The following is a 7,229-nucleotide window of genomic DNA, read 5'->3' on the forward strand; positions in this document are numbered from 1 at the left end:
TCCAAGGGTCCATTTGAGAACATACTGCGACAAGCTGGTTGGAGTCAGAAAAGACGAGAGAATCCGCATGAAGCTGTTTATGAGGAGTTTGAAAGGAGATGCGTTATCTTGGTACATCAGCCAATATCCCAAAAAGTGGTCAAACTCGGTAGGCATGGCGTCCGACTTTATTGACAGATTCAGGTTTAATACAGAGAATGCACCAGACGCGTTCTATATTCAGAATCTAAAGAAGAAGCCCACAGAGACGTTTCGCGAGTATGCTACTCGCTGGAGGTCTGAAGCTGCTAAGGTCAAACCTCCCTTAGAGGATGAATAGATGAACAAATTCTTTGTCCGGGCTCAGGACCCACAATATTATGAACGACTGATGATGATCGAGAACCACAAATTCTCCGACATTATCAAACTGGGTGAGAGAATTGAAGAGGGTATCAAAAGCGGTATGGTTACAAATTTTGAGGCCTTGCAAGCTACAAATAAGGCCTTACAGTCTGGTGGTGTGTCCAAGAAGAGGGACGTAGGGGCCGTGATTGTTGCACAAAGGATCAAATCTCCCCTCAAATACCAAACTTACCTAACACCTCCACTCATATATCAACCAACCCCAAATTACCAAGCACCTTCACACTCATACCAAGCTCCACCATCAACTTATCAATCACTTCTACCTCCTACATATCAGTATACTTCACCCAGATATTCCCAACCTGGACATGTCTACACTACTACAAAAAAGCCTTTTAGTGGCAATTAGCCAATTGCCGATAAAATAAATCTCTCTGCACAACCATTAGCGACAATTGAACATTTGCCAAGAAATAATATTTTTACCAGCGATTCAAAGTAATAGCCAGTAAAGGTTACTAAATTAAAAGCCTATTTTACTCAGTTCATTCTCGCTCAAGTTTTTTCCCTATAAAATAATCCCTCCGTGTACTATGCAAAAAGGCATCCACCCACAGTAAGCCGCAAGATAGAGCAGATGTCTCTCCCTCTCTCCCATCATTGTTGGCGCTTAACTTGTCTTTCTCACCGTCACCGGCCACTGTCACTAGGTAATTCTCTCTCTCTCTTGGTTTTGATTTTGATGGCCTTTTGCTCGTGAAATGCAAAGCTGAAGTGGGTAAACATTGATTTTGTATTTGTAGTGAGTGCAGAAGAAGGTCTGCCTTCTTTAGATTCATATGCCAATTAAATTAAATATAGGTTTTATTTGTCATAGATTAGGGTTTTTTTACTAGTAAAATTCATTGCTCTTGTGTTGTTTATTTGTACTTTTGGCATACTCTATTCTTCTTCCTTTGCTGGTAAGTTTCTTAGGTCTCAATATTTTTGACTTTTCTCCAAAATTTATATTAGAAAGGTTCAATCTAGACTTACCCTACTTCAATTTTATGCATAATGGAGATGCAAAAATGAGAAGAAGTAGGTAAAATTTGAGATATAGTTTTGTGAATTTGGCCTTGTGAAAAATAAAGATTCACTTGATAATTTGATTCACAATATGGGTATGTTTCTTAAAGTTTGTTGAAGGCAGGCACTTTTGATGTAAAAAAAAAAAAATTGATATGCATATAAATTGCTTCTCATAAGTGCAATTTAATTACTACTAATTTCCTTCGCAGTGGGTGAAGGAGAATTTATAATACAGGGATGTTTTCTAAGACTTCACAATTTGCTGTCTTGTGTCATCCTCTGACATAGTAAGTTTTCCCTTTTTGTTAATAACAAGTTTTTGGATTACATGTCTAGTTAATTATTATATCTTTGAGGTGAAAATTTATTATTGTGTTGTTCCTGATATAATTATATTTTTAAATCTGATAGATTAATATGTCCAAATATCTGCAGTAATGCAACTTGATTTATGTTTGAGAGAAATAGGTCCTAACCACTATTTGATCTAGTTCTTTGTATTGTTTGTTAGACATGAATTGTTGATGGACTAGTTTTTCTTCACTTATTAACTCATGTTAATTGAATGTTTACCTTGTTTGAATAGAAATATTCATGGTCGTATTTCCGAGCGCCCTCATATCAAGAAGAATTATAACATATTGTGTTTTTAAATTTTGAAGGCTAAAACCATATTACTCTTTTTTTTAAATTGAAAAGTTATTCCAATAATTAATGTTATTCTATCCTCCTTGTTTCATTTATGTGCATGCGACTATCCTTTCAACATATTATATATATATCGTCCTGCAACAATAAACTTGTATTCTTGTTTTCATGGAATAGTACTTCTATTTATTTATTAAACCATTTAGTTGGTATCTTTTATGCATGACATTGATACTCGTCATTGATCAAACCAAAACTTGCAAAGTATCATATATCCAAACTGTTAGTGTAAGTTATTTGATGCACAATCTCTTGAGATAGAAGATGTTTTTCGAACGATATTATGTTCAAACTATTGGTGTACAACTTTGCTTTACATTGGATTTCATTTTCTGACATTCATTTTATTTTCACTTCTAGCTAGTTCAGTTCCAAAATTATGTGCTTTTCTTATATTTTGAAAAAAGAGGCAAAGAGAATGGTTTTATGAGTGTAGGTGATGTAATGTGATGATTATTTTATGGATCTTGCATTTCTAGTTGTTGAAGTGTCCAAACTCCAAATATTCAGGTATTAGTCTTTTGTCAACCGATTATTAAGCTTATGTACAAATTTAAAGTTGTTGAAAATGGATGACTGGAGTTATATGTCATATGTTTGTTGAAAGTTGCCTCTTCCATGCTAAGTTATTTGATTCTAGTATTTATAAAAGCTAAAATGTACTTCACTGTGTTTATATTGTCAATTAACATATCTAAATTATTAAAAGGAGAAAGAAAGTATATTCTTACATATAATTGAAAATGCTAAGCAGTCTTCTAATGCTATAAATATTAAATTTTCGACTGGAACAAAGCCTGCTGATTAGTATGCCTTACTGCAACGTGCCATTAAGGAAAATGAATCTCGAAAATCAATAGTGTTTACTCCATTGAAGAGTGGAATTTATATGCAAATTTCTTTCAGAAAGTTGCTGATGTAGTGTAGTTACTTGCTCTTTCTCTAATCCTTTTTTATTAAAGTCTGTTCAAAGTATAGAATAGCTAGGCTTTAAACTCATAAATTGGCTTTTCAGCTAGAATCTAAACATGTACTGTAACTTTCTAATGCTACCAGTTTCATGTGGTATATCAATGCCTAGAGAGAAAAAATTAAAGTTCGTCTCAATAAAACTAAACAGATTTAAATTTCACACTATTATATATTCATGAGGTATAAACCACTCGCTACTGCCTCTTGTTTGATGCTTCAATGATGTAACTTTAAATACATCTAAAATATTTTATGTGTTTGGAGTATTCTAGGCGTGAAATTAAGTATTCTACTAAATTAAAATGTATAATGACTTCTTTTTGTATTTTAAATTTTTTTTTGCCATGAAAGGAGTCTCTTTGGGGTAGGCATCCAATATTGACATGCATTTGTAGGCTAGTAAGACAAGTTCTTGATGCATTTGAATATTGCCTGAAGTATATATTGAACTAGAGGTAAGAGATACTAAATCTGATAAATTGAATAAGGGGCTACCAAATTTCTTAATTTGTTGTCAAGACATAATGAACTAGATTAACAAATTTATTCTTCTCTATTTCAGGTATACATTTGTGTGCTATGGATCTTATGGATTTATAAAACAAGGGGTCAGGAAAGCAAGCAGGGTGACCAAGCTGGTGAAGAAAGATGTGATTAAATTACCGATCTGAGTTGTGTACTATTTATTTTAAGGTGTCAAAACTCTAAAAGTTAAGGATTTTGTCATTTTTATTTATGGATGTAATGAAGTATTATATTTTTAGAATGAATAAAAGTAGCGTATTTATTTTGCTACTTCAGGCCATAGCAAATGCTGTTAAAAAGTTTATACTTTTACTGGCAATAAATTAGATATATGTTAACAATAAAAATGCCTTTAAAAAAAGAAGCCACCATTTTCGACCGTAAGTTGGTCTTTACCGGCAACAACATTTTCCCCTAAATGTATGAACTAAGTTATTAATTTTCCACTTTTAGTGGCCACTTCAATTGCCGGAGAATAATTGCCGTTAATTTTCAGACCTTTTAGCGGCAATAGTTTGGGTCTTTACCAGCTTTTTTGTTTATTGTTGCTAAAACCTTTATCGACGGTGGAAACAACGGCAAATAAATAATTGCCGGTAATAGTTTCTGCGGAAATTTATATTGCCGCTAAAAAACATATATTTTGCCGCTAAAAGCTTCTTTTGTTGTAGTGCTATCAAACCCATAATGCTCAGCCATCCCACTATCAATCACCTCCTGCACGCCAAAACTTCCCTAGACCCCGACCTAATTTTGATCGCCGACCTCCAAAACAATATACAGCCATTGTTGAACCCATTGACCAGTTGTATGAGAGACTCAAAGCCGTTGGTTATGTCACCCCTATCCCTGCTACAACCCCTGAGAACCCTTCTCAGTGGGTTAACCCAAACAAATCTTGTGCATACCACTCCGGCATGAAAGGGCACACCATCGATGAATGTCGCTCCTTGAAGGATAAGATACAGTCCTTAATTGATAACAAGATTATTGTCGCAAAGGAACCTGCTCCAAATGTCCGCAACAACCCTCTACCAGACCACAAAGGTGGGGATATCCACATGATTGAAATAGAAGATGACTGGGATCCCGAGGGATCAATCGGGTTGATCACAGAAGGTGATGACCCAAAGAAACCAATAATTACCCTCAATCCAATCATAGTCCAGATTCAACCGTCTGAGGGCGCTGAGGTGAATATAACTATGCCACTTGAGTTTGAAGCAACATCATCCGTAAAGACACCATCACCAATTGAGGTTGAATTCATGTCTCCAGCAAATGCACCCGCACCATTTGAGGTTGTAGTTTTACCACCCAAGGCACATGCTCCCTTTGGAGTGAGGATAGCCACGCCGATCCCAGTGGCAATGTTGACCATGATACCATTCCATACAAAGGTTGTACCCTGGGACTATACAGCCGAAGCGAGAAGGAAAGGCAAGGTCAGGTTCAAAGAAACTGTTGCAGCACAGGGTATGACAAGAACTGGTAGAGTCTATACCCCTGATCATCTAGCTGAGTCAAGCAAGCAGGCCTCCAATCGGCCACCCCTTATTGAGACGGGTCCAGACGACCTTTGGAGGAAGATACATGCCAAGGAGTATTCGGTCATCGACCAGTTAAACAAGATGCCAGCACAAATCTCCATCCTCTCCTTGCTGCAAACCTCCGAGGCACACAAGAATGCTCTGTTACAAGTGCTGAGTGAAGCATACGTACCAAGCAACATCATTGGCAGGGAAATGACTAACATGGTAGGACAAGTTTTGGAGAGCTATAAGATCACCTTTCATGAGGACGAGCTGCCACCTGAAGGGTTGGGGCATAACAAGGCACTACACATCACCGTGTAGTGCGAGGACTATTTTATCACCAGAATCTTGATCAATGGAGGTTCCAGTCTAAACATTTGTCCGCTGGTAACACTCAAGAAGTTGGGTAAAGGGCTACACGAGATAAAAGATGTAACTATCAATGTGAAAGCCTTCGATGGTTCTCAGAGGTCCACCATTGGTGAGATTGTCCTATGCTTGCAGATGGGACCAACATGGTTCGATGTCGATTTCCAGGTGATAGACGTGCTAACATATTCCAACCTGTTGTTGGGACGGCCATGAATTCATGTTGCTGGGGCCGTATCATCAACACTGCATCAGGCAGTAAATTTGAATGGAATCACTAAGAGGTGATCATTCACGACGACGTTAGCAACCCTATATATAGTCGCCAGACCATTCCAGCAATCGAGGGAAGAAGGAAGTTAGGTGGAGATACTTACCATCACATTGAACGGGTAAACGCTGTTGACAAAGACAAATGGTGGGATAACAAAATCGAGAGTATACTGAATTGGAGTGGGTACGAACCTGGCAAGGGGCTCGGCAAGAACCTCCAGGGAATCTCTAAGCCCATAAAACTCAAAAAGCATGGCACTACCTTTGGTTTGGGATATGAATATACGTGGGAGGAATTCAACAACTGGTCGCCACCATGGCGCGGTCCTTACTATCCACTGGAGCAGCCAATATCGTATCTAGAGCAGACTTTCCAACAGGTTGACATTGTTTATGGGTCAGACGAAGAAGAAGCACTTGCAGCGGTGAAGAACTTGTTCCTAGAAGACAATAACATGGATTGTTGTGCTGTTCTCGAGGAGGAGGGGAGGAAGGACCTTCCATACAGGTTGTGAGCAGAGGGGCACGCCTCAACAATTGGACCATCAGGAAAACTAGAGCCCGACGAGCCTCGAGGTAGCAAGACTAAAACAAGCATCATGCACTATTTTTATTTACTAAATGATTTTCTTTTTGCATTTTTAATTCCTGCAATAAGATCTTCAATGTTCAAAATGGTTATGTAATTTATCAAAGCATTTTGACTTTTCTTATGAATCAACACTAATTATCATTTTCTCTCAATACTTTACTTATACATCATTATTATTACTTATCTTGATGAACCAATGACTGTGACATGCAATGAGACAACGCAACAAATGGACATTGATTCAGAGGAAGATGACATACCAGATGAGATTGTTAAAGAAGTTGAGAAATTTGAGAACAAACCTAAGTCCAACCTGGACGAGACCGAAATTGTTAACCTGGGAGATGCAGAAAACGTCAAGGAAACACGAATCAGCATTCACCTATCGCCATCAGAAAATAAAGAATACACAGAATTTCTAAAAAAATATGAGGACATATTCGTCTGGTCGTATGATGACATGACTGGTCTGAGTACGTCTATTGTGGCTCACAAACTACCTACCGATCCGACATATCCGCCGGTAAAGCAAAAGGTCAGAAAGTTCAAGCTTGATATGAGTTTGAAAATCAAGGAAGAAGTCACCAAGCAGGTCAAAACTAAGGTTCTTAGGGTAGTAGAATACCAGACATGGTTAGCCAACATCGTGCCAGTGCCAAATAAGAACGGGAAGGTTAGAGTCTGTGTCGACTACCGGGATCTCAACCGGGCCAGTCCGAAAGACGACTTCCCTTTGCCGAATATACACATCCTGATTGACAATTCCACCAAGCATGAGCTGCAGTTATTTGTAGATTGTTTCGCTGGTTATCATCAGATCTGGATGGATGGAGAAG

The 7,229-nt window shown here is 37.9% G+C and overlaps 1 long non-coding RNA gene across 1 annotated transcript; it reads left to right on the forward strand.

The window, feature by feature from the left end:
- Positions 1 to 639: 639 nt before the first annotated feature.
- LOC107775277 (uncharacterized) lies at positions 640 to 3,892 on the forward strand. The gene is made up of 3 exons (XR_001645699.2): positions 640 to 1,058; positions 1,629 to 1,706; positions 3,662 to 3,892. It is a non-coding gene; the product is annotated as an uncharacterized LOC107775277 (long non-coding RNA).
- Positions 3,893 to 7,229: the final 3,337 nt, after the last annotated feature.

The sequence above is a fragment of the Nicotiana tabacum genome, chromosome 20, assembly GCF_000715075.1.
Source record: "Nicotiana tabacum cultivar K326 chromosome 20, ASM71507v2, whole genome shotgun sequence".
Taxonomy (NCBI): domain Eukaryota; kingdom Viridiplantae; phylum Streptophyta; class Magnoliopsida; order Solanales; family Solanaceae; genus Nicotiana; species Nicotiana tabacum.